Source organism: Ictidomys tridecemlineatus, chromosome 1 (assembly GCF_052094955.1).
Source record: "Ictidomys tridecemlineatus isolate mIctTri1 chromosome 1, mIctTri1.hap1, whole genome shotgun sequence".
NCBI lineage: Eukaryota > Metazoa > Chordata > Mammalia > Rodentia > Sciuridae > Ictidomys > Ictidomys tridecemlineatus.
Window position 1 is genome coordinate 5,937,171 of NC_135477.1, and position 12,892 is coordinate 5,950,062.

The 12,892-nt window shown below is 48.2% G+C and overlaps 1 long non-coding RNA gene across 1 annotated transcript; it reads left to right on the forward strand.

Moving 5' to 3' along the window:
* The first annotated feature begins 614 nt into the window (after positions 1–614).
* On the forward strand, positions 615–9,406 carry LOC144367571 (uncharacterized). The gene is made up of 2 exons (XR_013427093.1): positions 615–1,665; positions 5,969–9,406. It is a non-coding gene; the product is annotated as an uncharacterized LOC144367571 (long non-coding RNA).
* The last annotated feature ends 3,486 nt before the right edge of the window (positions 9,407–12,892 follow it).

The window sequence follows — 12,892 nt, forward strand, 5'->3', positions numbered from 1 at the left end:
CATCATTTTCAAGGGAAGCCAAGCATACTGGAGGGCTGCATCCACTTTGGTGACTCAAAGGAGGAGGTGAGTCAGCCTCCAACACTGGATGGAGCTGCAGGTGGAGGTACCTGACCTAGGGCAGGCTGACTCAGGATGGAACAAAGAGGGACCCTGGGCTTCAGGAAGATCTGGGTAGTAAGGGGCTGCCCTTCAAGCAGGGTCCCTAGGTGGTCCCTGTCTGGTTAAAGAGTCCCACTTCCCTAGTCCCACCTGCAGTCCTACCCTGTACCACCCCCATCAGGTCGTGGACAGGAGCTAGAGCTTGCCTCAGATGCCTCAGTGGAAAAGATCTGGTGAAGGTGTGGGCAGGTTAGGGGACCTATGAGTGGCGCGGCTCTGTTACCACACCCAGACCAAAGGGATATGGGGAAGAACAATGTTCTAATACCCATTGAAAACAAGCCAGGGACAGGTGGAGGGCAACAGGGGCACCTAGAGAGTCTTGCCAGGAGAGGGAGGGAGGTGGGGCGAGATTCCCTAGCTTCTCTTTCTTTGCTCCCAACTCCTGTGGCTCAAACCAATATGGAAGCTAGAGAGCAAAGGTGCCCAGGCCACGCTCCCCACAGGGGTTACACTTCTGGGCAGAGCTGAAAAGGATGAGAATGGCCAGGAAAGGGGGCCAACTGGAGAAGCACCTCTTGAACCCCTTCTTCCTCACTTGCTCCCTGCCATGCCCACCACCCCAGCTGCTGCTGGCCAGGGCCACCTGCCCTGGAGAGCAGCCTGGATGTGAGGCAGTGCCCAGATCTCTGTGTGCACACCCATCTGGCAGGGATGCTCCCATCCACCCACACTCAGAATGAGCACAGGAACTTCTCCCAAGGCCAAACAGAAATGGCTTTTGGATTACCCGCCATTTGGCTAGATTATCTGCACCATTGCTTCCGTCCATTACAGCAGGAGCCAGGAGGTGTCTGCGCTGTCCTTGGCTTTCCAGGATGACCTTGTGGACAGCCCATTGCAGCCTGGGCGCCTGCAAAGAAGATGTTTCACGGTCGTTGTTTTCTTCACTCTGGTTCAGCAAAGCTTGATCTTTGGCCTGGGCCTGGAACACATATCAGATAGCCTGTCACTGCTCCTGGCTTCTCGTAGGACCTGAATTCAGACTGAAACCAGCCTGTCCATTAGGAGAGCCATAAGGAATCCATATTCGCCCGAGAGACTTCCGGGCCCCTGATTTATTGCCGGGACCTTCTCCATGGGACGTCTCCTTGCCTTCTTCCCAGCTACCTGGCTGCAAGCCCCCTGCCCCAAGCCATCAGAAAGACAGATGCTGACATGCTGCCAGGGGCCTGGTGTCTGAGCCCCACAGGGAATGAGAGCAGGGGGCAGCTCCAGAGCAGGGCCAAGCAGGGCCGGCAGAGAAGCCCAAAAGGAAAACCCAGACCTTCTAGGTGGTTCCTCAGATTTTGCGGAGGGCACCTGCCTCTGCCCAGCCTCTGATACCTCACAGTTGGACCCAGGACAGACTTTCGGAGCCGCCTGGCTGGACCAGGTTCCCAGCACTGTCCTGCTCCTCTCTGATTCCCTGCACCGCTGCCTTCTGCCCTCAGCCTCGACAGTGTCCACGTAAGCGCTATGATATCTCCATCTTACAGACAGGAAAACGGATGCGGGAAGAGGGTAAGTAACCTGCCCAAGACCGTACATCTCAAAAGTGGCACTGCCAGGGGTGGGCCGGGCTGTCTACCGCTGAAACTCGAGCTGATCCCCCCAGGGTGGTATTGTCCCCAGAGGTCCTGGGTGGCTTTTCCCAGGGCTTTCTCTGCTTGCTATCTGAAGGCTGGAAGGTTTTCCCACTATTCAAAGAAATAGTGAAGCATCAGCACCCAGGTGGTGCTTGCTTCCAAGTATGACTTGGAGAACAGACAACAGGCAATTCTGCATAAACCTCCACAGGAGACTGGGTCAGACCAGAGTCCAAGTGCACTAAAATCCAGAACATTTTATGATCAACAAAGGTGCAGCATGCAACTGCCTATTTTTTAACAGAAAAAAATTACAACTTTATGTTAATGATACTGATATGAAGATTAGTAAGGAAATAAATTTAATATGGAACTTAACATCCTTCGGTGACAGGACTGCTGGGTTTTTGCTATTTGCTCTTTTAAAGTCATTGTGATTTCCATACCCCGCCGCTCATGTCCCAGAGGCAGAATCTGGGTCGTGTGGCCAACAAGTGAGTATGTGCTATGAATAAGAAGGGGTCGTTGCATCCTTGGGGCGAGTGTCTGGGGCTGTCTGTGCCAGCTGGAGGAAAAACCAAAGTCACAGGACAGTGGGGCTGTCATGGAGGCCTGGGATTTGCCAAGAGTAGTCCTTTCCAGGGAGAAACAGATGGTGTTTGGGGATGAGTTCAAACCCAAAGTAGGTGGGCTGGAGTTGGAGTCGGGCGTGTGGAGGGTCCGTGAGCACCCGGGACCTGGGGGTCCTTCCCTCCTCCCACCCTAGAGAGGCTCAGCCTTCTATAGGCATTGTTCCTGGGGAGACGCAGTATCTAGGAACCCAACCTGCAGTTTCTTCCTTCTTTCTTCCTTCTCTCTACCCCTTCTTTCTTTACCCACTTCTCCCTCAATCCTAATTCTCTTTTGACAGCAAGAAGGAGACTCTATTGCCTTGTGTCCTGAACAGTTCATGGGAGCCGCTGGCTTCTGGTGCAGCTCCAGCCATGTGGCCAGGACCCCAGCTTCCTCCATGGCTCCCACAGGTCCCCTGAGTGGGCCTCATTCTCAAGGCTTGGAGGTGTGGGCTGGAAGGTGGCAGCAGAAACAGCAGCCCTGTCAGGAAAGGTGGAGATTCTTTCTCTGCTCCAGTAAGAGTTCTGGAATGCAGTCTGCCTTGCTCTGATTTGGGTCATGGGCTGGTTTTGTAAACAAACCATCTCAGGGGAAGGCAATGCTCTGATTGGCTGGTCTGGGAGCAAGTGGCAGAGTTAGCTCTGCCTAAACCACAGGGAATGGTGATGGGGGTGAGAAGGAAATGGGGGTCATTGCTGGGAAAAGGAGGGGTGCTGGAGAGGCAATCACTAAGTACTCTCCCTGATACCCCTGTTTCTCGTACTTCCAAGTAACCCATGATTGCCCTTTAAATAAGATCTGGGCTGAATGTGGTGGCACATGTCTATAATCCCAGCACCTCAGTAGGCTGAGGCAGGAGGATCAAGTTCAAAGCCAGCTTCAGCAACTTCGCAAGGTCCTAAGCAACTCAGCAAGACCCTGTCTCAAAATAGAAAAATAAAAGGGACTGTGGATGTGGCTCAGTGGTTAGGAGCCCCTGAGTTCAATCCCTGATATCAAATAAATAAATAAGATCTAGTCCCTGGCACTCATCCCTGGCCTTGATCACGTAGCCTGCCCAAAACCCTATAAGGAAGAGTTCGTCAGGTGGTATAATTATTATAAAAATTAGTACTGATACTCAAAGAACTGTGTCAAAAGCTGCAAAAGTTTTTCAATATGAGAGAGGACACCCCCCCCCACACACACACCCCTCCAAAGTAAACAACATATACCATTTGGGGGTCTGGTTCCTAAGGGCGGAAGCTTTAAAAGTGTCACAACTGTGTTCAGAGAAACCCATGGAGAGATTTTGGGAGGTCCTGGATTTCCAGCCTCAGCCTCTCGTCAGAGGCTTTGCTGGAGCTCAGAGCTTTGCGAGTCCTGGTTGCTGGACTTGAAGTCTTCTCTCCTCAGAGTCCGGGGCAAAGCCAAGTGTCATGCCTCAGCAGACTGGAAGCTTTTCATGATCTCCCTTTCCATAATGCAAGACTCATCACGGTGGGTTCCAAGGAGCTGGCAGGAGAACTTCTGTGCCCGCCACAGGGGTGGAGTGACAATGCTCCCATGGAAATGGGGACATATTCCTCAGACTGTGAGTCCTTGAGAGTAGGGACACCTCTCATCCTGTGGCAATCTGGAGGATTACCTGCAGAACACTTTTCTGGACTCATGCAAACTCACTTTTTGACCGTGGTCAGTCTTGCCCTCCGATCTTAGCAGAAGTAATCGATTCTGTGTACGTTGCAGCTTAATTATGTGGCTTTCCTGTCTGGATGCTGAATGATGGCAAGACATGGCAATCTATTGCTTGATCCATCGCTGTCTCTTTTAAAAAGAAGTCTTTTTAAAGCTTTCTTTTAAAAGCTGAGCTGGGTATGGTGGTGCACACCTATAACCTCAGAGACTCCAGAAGCCAAGGCAAGAGGATTGCAAGTTCAAGACTAGCCCTGGCAACTTTGTAAGACCCTGAAAAAAAAAATATATATATATATTTAAAGGGCTGGGGATGTAGCCCAATAGTAAAACTCCCCTGAGTTCAATACCCAGTAGGAAAAAGTTAACTTTCTTTCTGATCTCAATAGCAAAATGCATTCATTATTAGAAATTTGGCAAGTCCCAATAAAGAAAAAAAGAACAATCCTAAAGTATATGTGTAATCTTCATTTTTTCCACTGATCTTATATATAATTTTTACAAAACTAGGATCATTCTATATGTGTATTTACCTTTCTCTTTTATGGAACAATATATTTTTTCTGTCCCATTCTTTCCTATTCTTCATGACTGCATTGGGTTCAATTGCATTTATATTATGTTTCAATTTTCCCTCCTAACAAATACTGTAATGAGCATACTCAGGGATAAATCTTTGTGCAAATACATGGGTATTTCCTTGGGGTAAATTCTCAGAGGTAGAATTACTGGATCATAAAGGATTTGGGGAGCCTTTGCTACCAGTAGTAGCCTTGCTGCCAATAGTTATTTCTTGGTTCTTGGTCCCAGTGCCACTTCTGGCAGAACAACTGCCCAGTGCCCCTCCCTGCCCTGTGGCCCTGTGCTCTGGGAGCCAGACTTGCTGGAGGAGGCTTCTTGCTTTCAGTGCAACAGATGAACTCGCCTGGAAGGTTCCCCTCCTCCCCACTGCTTTGTATTCAAATGTCTCTTTCAAAATTGTGGGGATGCAGTCTCCAACCCGAGACCCGCTCATGGAGAAGGCAGTACTGTGCTCCTTGCTCAACTCTCATTCTCCAGGTCTCCAAGAGGGTGGGGGTGCTGCAGCTTAGGGCACCCCTGCAGTCAAGCTCTGGTTTGCAAGGCCTTCCCCATTTGGGAACACTCTACCCACAGGAGTTATTCTGCCTTGACAATGGCCTGGACTCCAGGGGTGGCCACAGGGACTTTTCTGGGAAGGGAGCTGGTTTTAAAACCTAGGGCTGCCATGCTGTGTGGCCTCTTCAGATGCCAGCAGTAATTGGCCAAAGGAGGCGAGGCTTGTGGGAATGGCCCTGGGCTAGCCAGGCAAAAGTCGCAGCTGCTCTGGCCAATGGCAACAAGAGCTAATTTGCTCTAAGGGTCCTAATTGGCTGATGGTGCAATTTCGAGCCTACTATTTTAAGGCTGCGTTTCTAGCCCCAGCTTGGCAGGCTTTCTTGAGACATCTGGCAACAATGATCAGATGCCTCTCTTTTCAAGGAGGCTCACAACCGATTCATCTACGGACTCACAAGGACAGGCTCATTTAGTAGAGCCAACATGTTTCAAAGAAAAGTGTATTTTCATTAACTAGCCTCAAAGCAATAATTATATGTTCAGAGAACACAGTAAAAATTTATTTCTAAATATTTGGCAGTGAAAGGTTGAAGGCGGTATGTGTGCGTGTGTGTGTGTGTGTGTGTGTGGTGTGACCCCAACGTGTTGCATGTGTTTTAAATAAACTCAGCATCTTCCCCTCTAAAAGGAAGCAGGAAATACAATTGTAGACTTTGAAATTTAATTTTTAGCGACAGGATGTGTTTCTAAATACTGCTAACATATCAAAAGGAGAATTGTAGTTAAAGGCTTTAAAATTATTATCAAGGCAATTGCAAAGCAAATGAGGTGCCTTTAAATTTTTATTTTTTATTTTTTTATTTTTATTTTTAAAGGTTGGTGGTGTCTGAACACTGAAAACTGATCTCCACCAAGGATCAAAAGCAATGGTGGAGTCTTCGCATGAGATTCCGCTGAACTTGGATGCTCCCCCTGATCTGATTCACAGTTTATAATCACAGTTATCACAGAACCATTAAAAGCCTATTAACTTGAATTCCCACAATTCCTTGAGGGCAAGGGCAAAGAGAAGGCAAAATAACTTTGAATGTAAATGTAACACAACATTCGAAAGGAGAGAGTCTCTTCTAATTATGCCGGCGAAGGAAGACGTCTTGCGGATGCATCTACCCTGGCAGATGGCTGATAAAAGAATACAGCGTGAACTCATAGACACTGGATGTTGGGAAACTGATTTCTCTGGGAGGAAAAGTGTGGGGAAGAGGGTCCAGACCTCTTCCTGAGAGGCAGGAGAGTCGGGGGCTTGTTAAAATGTGTAACTGCTGGCAAGGTTGGCTGGACAAACACTGTACCGTGGCTGATCGAATCAGCTGGAGAAGAATGCTCAGCCATATTCAGTGGAAGCAAAAGCCCAACAGATATTCAAGCTATTGTCATGTGAGAAATTTGATTTCGTGTTTTTCCACCCTCCAGTGCCTTCGCTGACATTTCCCCTAACAATGCCATTATGTGCTGCAGCAGTAAGACAGTGCAGTCAATAAGCTGTCCTGTGACTTCAGATAAAATGGAGTGTTCTTATCTCACCGCAGAACAATTAGACGCATCAAATTACTTTTAAAAAAATCATACAGCAGCCAGCTCCATGCATACCAATAGCAAAGCCTGTTCCCAAGTATCTGAGCTTCTTGTGGCAAGATGATCTCCTCTGCATTGGGATACTGGTCCTCTAGGGTCCCCTCACATACATGTGGTCCTGGGCATCTGGATTCAGACCTTGCATGACCATTTGTAAAGGAGTATTGGAATCACCTGAGGAGGGAACCCACTTTCTCTTGCTGCCTGCAATAACTAATTCCAATCAATCCAGCTGCACCTTAAATGAGTTCTTCCTGCATGAATTACTCACATTCACTGCCCAGCTTGATCTCATTCTCGCAATGGATAAAGCAAATGACTTAGTCCAGAGGGAGTGGGTTATTGACTAAGTGCTTAATTAGGCGCACAGCCCTTATGTGGTCATTCTTGTACAGTCAAAACGGCTGGACCACGGCATGGCAAGACCATGAATTTGGTTTAGTCCCATTTGCCTGAGCCACAGTTGAATCAATGGGGCAGCAATCTAAATCAAACATTAAGACAAGCACACTGCAGCTTGTTTATGTATCTGTGCAGGGCCGTAGCCCGTCTGAGGACCTCCCCCCCCCCGGGGAGTACATTATCCACTTCCTTCTGATACATCCACATCAGACTGCACCGGAAGGTGGCCATGGTGTCCCCCAGAGTTTCATAGTTCCCAAGGGAAAGCTTGCTAGATACACATGGGGCAAACTCACCCCTTCAGCCTCCAACTTTGGCTTTCAAATCTTTTTAAAAGTCCAATGACTGCTGTCCAATTGAAGGTAGCAGGTTGAGACCAGGCTTTGGTGCTTACCTGCAGGTGCAAGGTCTCCTGTGCTTGAAGGCACCCTCACCATATGGTCCTTTTCCAGAACTGAGAGAGCATTGAAGGCAGATATGGCGAAGGTGTACGTCCTGGCTCTCTGAGATGGCCCCACTGGAGCTTCAAGGTGCACGGGAATCACCAGGGAATCTGTGAACATGTAGATTCTGATTCAGAAGGTTTGGGCTGGGCCTGGGAGAAACTCCACACCTGGAGCAGGGAGGAGGGTCCCAAATTCCAGGGAAGGAGGGGAGAAAGGCAGCTGATATTTTGGCTGGAAGCCAGTGGGAAGGTGGAAATCCAGGGAAGAAGAGCCGGCTGGAGGGTCGATGCCCAGCTCCTTCAGGGGACGGCACCCAGCTAAAGCAGCAGGGGGACAGAAGGCACAGGGAGGCTTCACACCGCAGCACTTCCTGTCTGCCTTTCGAAGCACACCCTGTGGGCGAAGCGCCCTGGAATGTGAAGAAAGAACAAAAGCAAGAAAGGACAAATGCCTGACCATCCACTCGATTAACTGAGTTGATGAAGCCTGGGTCCCCGCAGAGCCGGAGAGAGTGAGGCCTGAAGCCAGAATTCAGCCAAGTCTCTTTTATGACTTTGTCTTCTTATTATCTTTGTAACAAGGCTCTTTTATTAGCTCGCGATTTCCTGCCAAGTTGATGAAATCTCCATTATGTTTTATAGTGCAAAATAAGAGAATCAGGGAGGTTTGTTAAAGATCTCTTCCTTTCGGGGGCCCTTCCTCCCCTGCCTCTCTCTTGCTCAGTGTGAGGCACACGTGAACTTTCTGTCATGTTCCAAGACATTTAATCTGTGGTGCAATTCTGGAGGCTGGTGTCCTCCATCCTGGGGCTCTTCCTTCTGAATCATAACTACAGCTGTCTTTTATGCTGGGTTTTCGGAGGACCATCCTGTTCAAACTGCAAGGACCCAAAGCTGGGTTTCCAGGGGGTGAAGCAGGGCACAGAGTCTTCATGTGACCCCCACAAACACGGAGAAGCAGAAGGGGAAATGGGCCTCAAACTCTGGCAAGCTGAGAAGCAGGAATTGAACCAGCGATTTCCACCGTCTTTGTTTTTTCTTTCAGAATTTAGAGAAGGAACAAACACATTCAGCCTGCCTTCTGCATCTTAGGTGAGTCTCATTTCTCACCCTGCAAAAGAAAAGATGCTTTTTCCATCAAAAGGCCAAAGCTCAACTCTTCCTTTTTCCTGCTGTGGTTAGTTACTCTTGCCTCCTCCTGGCATCTCTGCCTCCTACTGACGTTGTGCTGGTCAAAGTCACAGAGGGCCGGGTGCTGTCCACAGCTCTGTCCACTGCCTGGATGGCCTGCCTCTGGCTCCAGCCCCATGTGCCTCATTCATTTGACTGAGCCAAGCTCCTCCCAGCACCAGGCCTCCCATCAGGCCTCCATCTGCCGGGGCTGCTCCCTCCCCTTCCCTGGGTTCACTCCTTCACCTCCTCCTAGCCTTTCAGATTCACTCAGGGTCCCTGTCACATGCTTTGGGAGGCCCCCATACCTTTCACAGTTTTCATCTATTACCTGTATGGAGATGTCTCTCTCCCCACCAGGGCCAGTTTCACGAGCACAGGGACTGTATCCACAGACCCACCATCGCCGCACCTAGTACAAGTTGCCACGTGGAGCATTTGCCATGACCATTTGTCCAAATTATCAACCAGGAGCCTTTCTAGAATGCATCTGAAAAGTTTATAGCAATTTGTGTGTCAGTCAGAACATCAAATATTTAGTAATTTCAATGACGGTTTTATACGAAATTTGAATTTGGGGTGTCAGGCTGGTCAAGAGTCAGCAGAATCAAGAGTTTTTTTTTTTTTTTTTAAATAAAGGTTACAGTGAGTTTGTACGGTCCATTTACTGACTTTCTGTCTTATCCTTCTTGTCTTTCAGATAGTCTCACTTGTCTCCAGCCAGGAATTGCTCTCTCTCTTTTTTTCTTATTGGTTGTTCAAAACATTACAAAGCTCATGACATATCATCTTTCATACATTTGATTCAAGTGGGTTATGAACTCCCATTTTTACCCCAAATACAAATCGCAGAATCACATTGGTTACACATCCGAGTTTTTACATAATGCCATATTAGTGACTGTTGTATTCTGCTACCTTTCCTAGCCCCTACTATCCCTCCCATCTTCTCTCTCTCCCTCATCTGCTGTTATTCAAGGAATTGCTCTCTTGAGGATGAGGGAGAGATGTAGTGAATCTTCCTGAGAGTTTGCAACTCAAGATAAATAAAAAACTGCTTCCTATTACTGATGTCTGAGGACTTTTCAAGATGTCATACTAACATGCTGTTCCTCCAGTCCAGTTTCCATTGGTACCATAGGAACCCCATATTGTGACCAAGTGAGTGCAACTGGATCCCCTCCATTTGTAGGCTACTTGCAGAAAGAATCCAGACTCATCCTTGCAGGGTGAAACAGAATGTGATTTAGTTCAGACACCTGAGAACTTCTCAGAGGGTCAGCCCTCCACATGCAAATGGATTGGCTTTCCCCAAGTGCCTATTGAATTGTCCAGGGTTTGTAGACACAAATTGAAAATGCAATTTTATTTGGTAGTGTGACAAAACACAGTGTGCCTGTGTATAGAATCTGGGTATTTGTGGGTGCATTCCTGGGGGGAACATGTGCACACCCGTGGGAGAACGTTTCTGCAGAGCAGCGATAATTCTACCACTTTATCTTCTGCAAAAGACAACAAATCATTAATTAAGACAAGGAATGGCACACTGCACTGGAAAGACCCAAAACAGACATATCCACCTTTTATGAAATCTTTAACACAGTGGATGAAAGAGATCTAAAATTCCAAACACACAAAATTTGCCATATCAAAAAAAAAAAAAAAATACAGTGAGCAAAATAATTTGCTATAAAATCTTGTAGACGGTTCCACGAAAATAATTTTTGGTTTATCAGTAATCTGGGGCACCGGTCATTGAATGCATTGCAAAGTCATGATTTTTTGTTTCAAAGAACTGCTTTTTGGTGTTTGCTGTCATGTTATCTAGAAATCACGCTAGCCTACAGTGGACTGGCAATAATGTTTGTTGAAGGAACTGGTGAGCCCCACCATGCACTCGTGCTGCCCTGCACGTACTCCCTGGCAGGCCATTTTGGACACAGAACGTGCAAAGGCAGGAGGCAGGACCGCACCTGACCCTCTGTGTGCTCAGCCCCGAGGTCTGAATTCCTGGAGCGCTGCAGGATGTGTTTTCAGAATAGCAAGTCACAAAGTGCGGCCCAGTCACTTAACCTCTGAAAATTTACAGCCCCAACGATGAACAAAGTCCACCCTAATCTGTGACTGAGAACTCCTAGTTGAAGAAAAATTCTATTTCGTTTTCCTGGCCAAGGTTTCTTTATTTGGTTTTGATTTTCTTGGACAACTTTATTAGAAGTCATAACAACCCTTCAAAAGGATATTGGAATGTACTTAATCAGTGTTCATCTACATGGTTTAACAGAGCATAAGACTAAAAGATGCACAACATATTTTAAAAAGGAGGTTTTGTTTCTAAAAGAGTTTTGGTCCACTGATGGGGACTGGTGGTAACATATAACAAGGGCTGTGTTGTAAACGGTGCTGGTTTTAGGTTTTAGATTATGGGTCTATGGCTTCCCCTCCTCTTACAGGCTTCACCTTTAACCCTAGGGTCAGGACCAGCTGCTTCCCGTACCACCCCCACCTCCTCGACTTGGTAGGATCCCACCCGGACCCTGGCCTTTGCTTCAGGAGAGAGCCCTGGAGTAGCACATAATGTCAATCAATTGGCCCTTGGTCTAGAAGAGCTCATCTTGGCGGGCACTATGGCCGAGTGTGGGTATTTCAAAGGGCCTGTTTCAGAAAGATTAGGAAAGGGAGTTAAAGGCATCCTTCTGTAAAGTAACTGCCCAAAGATCTAACAGGGTCAAAGAGCTGTAGTGGAACAAACCTTGTTTGGTGCTGGTATTGACCTTGTCTTCAGTACACCTGGGTTCTAGTTCCAATTCACACTGGTCCTTCCTTCTGGATAAATCCAACCAAAGGGTCAAGGAATAGGTGATACAGTCTCTGTAGCTGGGCTTGGGGGTGCAGAACAGAGTGGGGATGGACAGTGAATGGGAGTGGGTGGTACATGCAAAAGAAAAGTAACCAGCTTATATCTTGGGGTTGATGGGGAAGTTATTTAAAATGGACAGTGAAGAACTTAGTAGACATTGAAGGGATTTCCACATGCACTTTTCTTGCTTTTGCAAAGTGCTTTAAAATTGACCAAGTATTTTCTGGGTGCCATGTTGCCATGGTGCTGAGAGTGGACGGCAGGCTTCCTCCTCTTCTGCTGTGCTGGCAAACTTTGCTGTGAGGAATGAAGTTAGGCTTACCTCTAAGATACAAGGAAATTCAAATTCAAGGTTAGGGAGCACCCTTTGGGCAGGGCCACTGGTTGTCCTCTGACATGCATTCTCTGTCTCTCCTGTGGTGGTGACAGGACTCCTAGCCGGACAGAGACCCCACCAGAACAAAGCCTATTCCACATGAACCCTAGGGACAGGAATAGCTGAGTCCTGGTCCCCACCACTGGAGGCGATTGAAGGTGTGGTCCTGTGGCTTAGGCTGCGTCACATGACAAGAAGTGTTGTGTGCAGCTGCCAGGGACTTTGGTAAACTCATGACAAGTGTGTGTCCTGGCCAGGGGTCGAGATCGGTCTAACATGATATATTGGGACTTCCCTTCCTCCACTGTGCTGCCTGGAATCCAGATGTCACATTTGGGGCCACAAGGTAACAGCTGCTCTCCGGGGATGGTGGAGTGGTGACAAGTAGGAGGGAGCCTCATCTCTGAGGATCATGTGGCAGATCTGCCACACAGAGAGAATAAACATGGGTTGTGCTTAAGCCCTGTTATTTTGGGTTTCCTGTCCCGGCTGAACTTGATCCTAATCCATACACCAAATCTTGGCCAGGCTGGGGATCAACAGGACTCTGGTGGTGCTGCTGGGAGGGAGGAGTTCCACTGGGGCACTGGGGAGCAGGCAGCAGCACCGCTGAAGGTGAAGAGTCCCAGGAAGGGGTCAGCATGGCTGGCCTGGGGCGGGCGCAGCAGCTGGAGCACAGCAGAGCTGCTCTGTCCCCTCCTACCCTCTCCCAACATGCGGCTCTCAGCGTCCCAGCTGCAGCAAGCCTGCTGCACCTATGCCTTCAGAGCCAGGAGCCCACCTCTCCAACTGACTGGCAGAGGATGAGTTCCCTTCTCCCTTCCACGGCAACCTGTTAGAACCCAGGGAGATGATTTGGGAGGGGAGCTTTGAGGACATAATTTCTTAGCAAGAGACAGAGCTGGATAGGG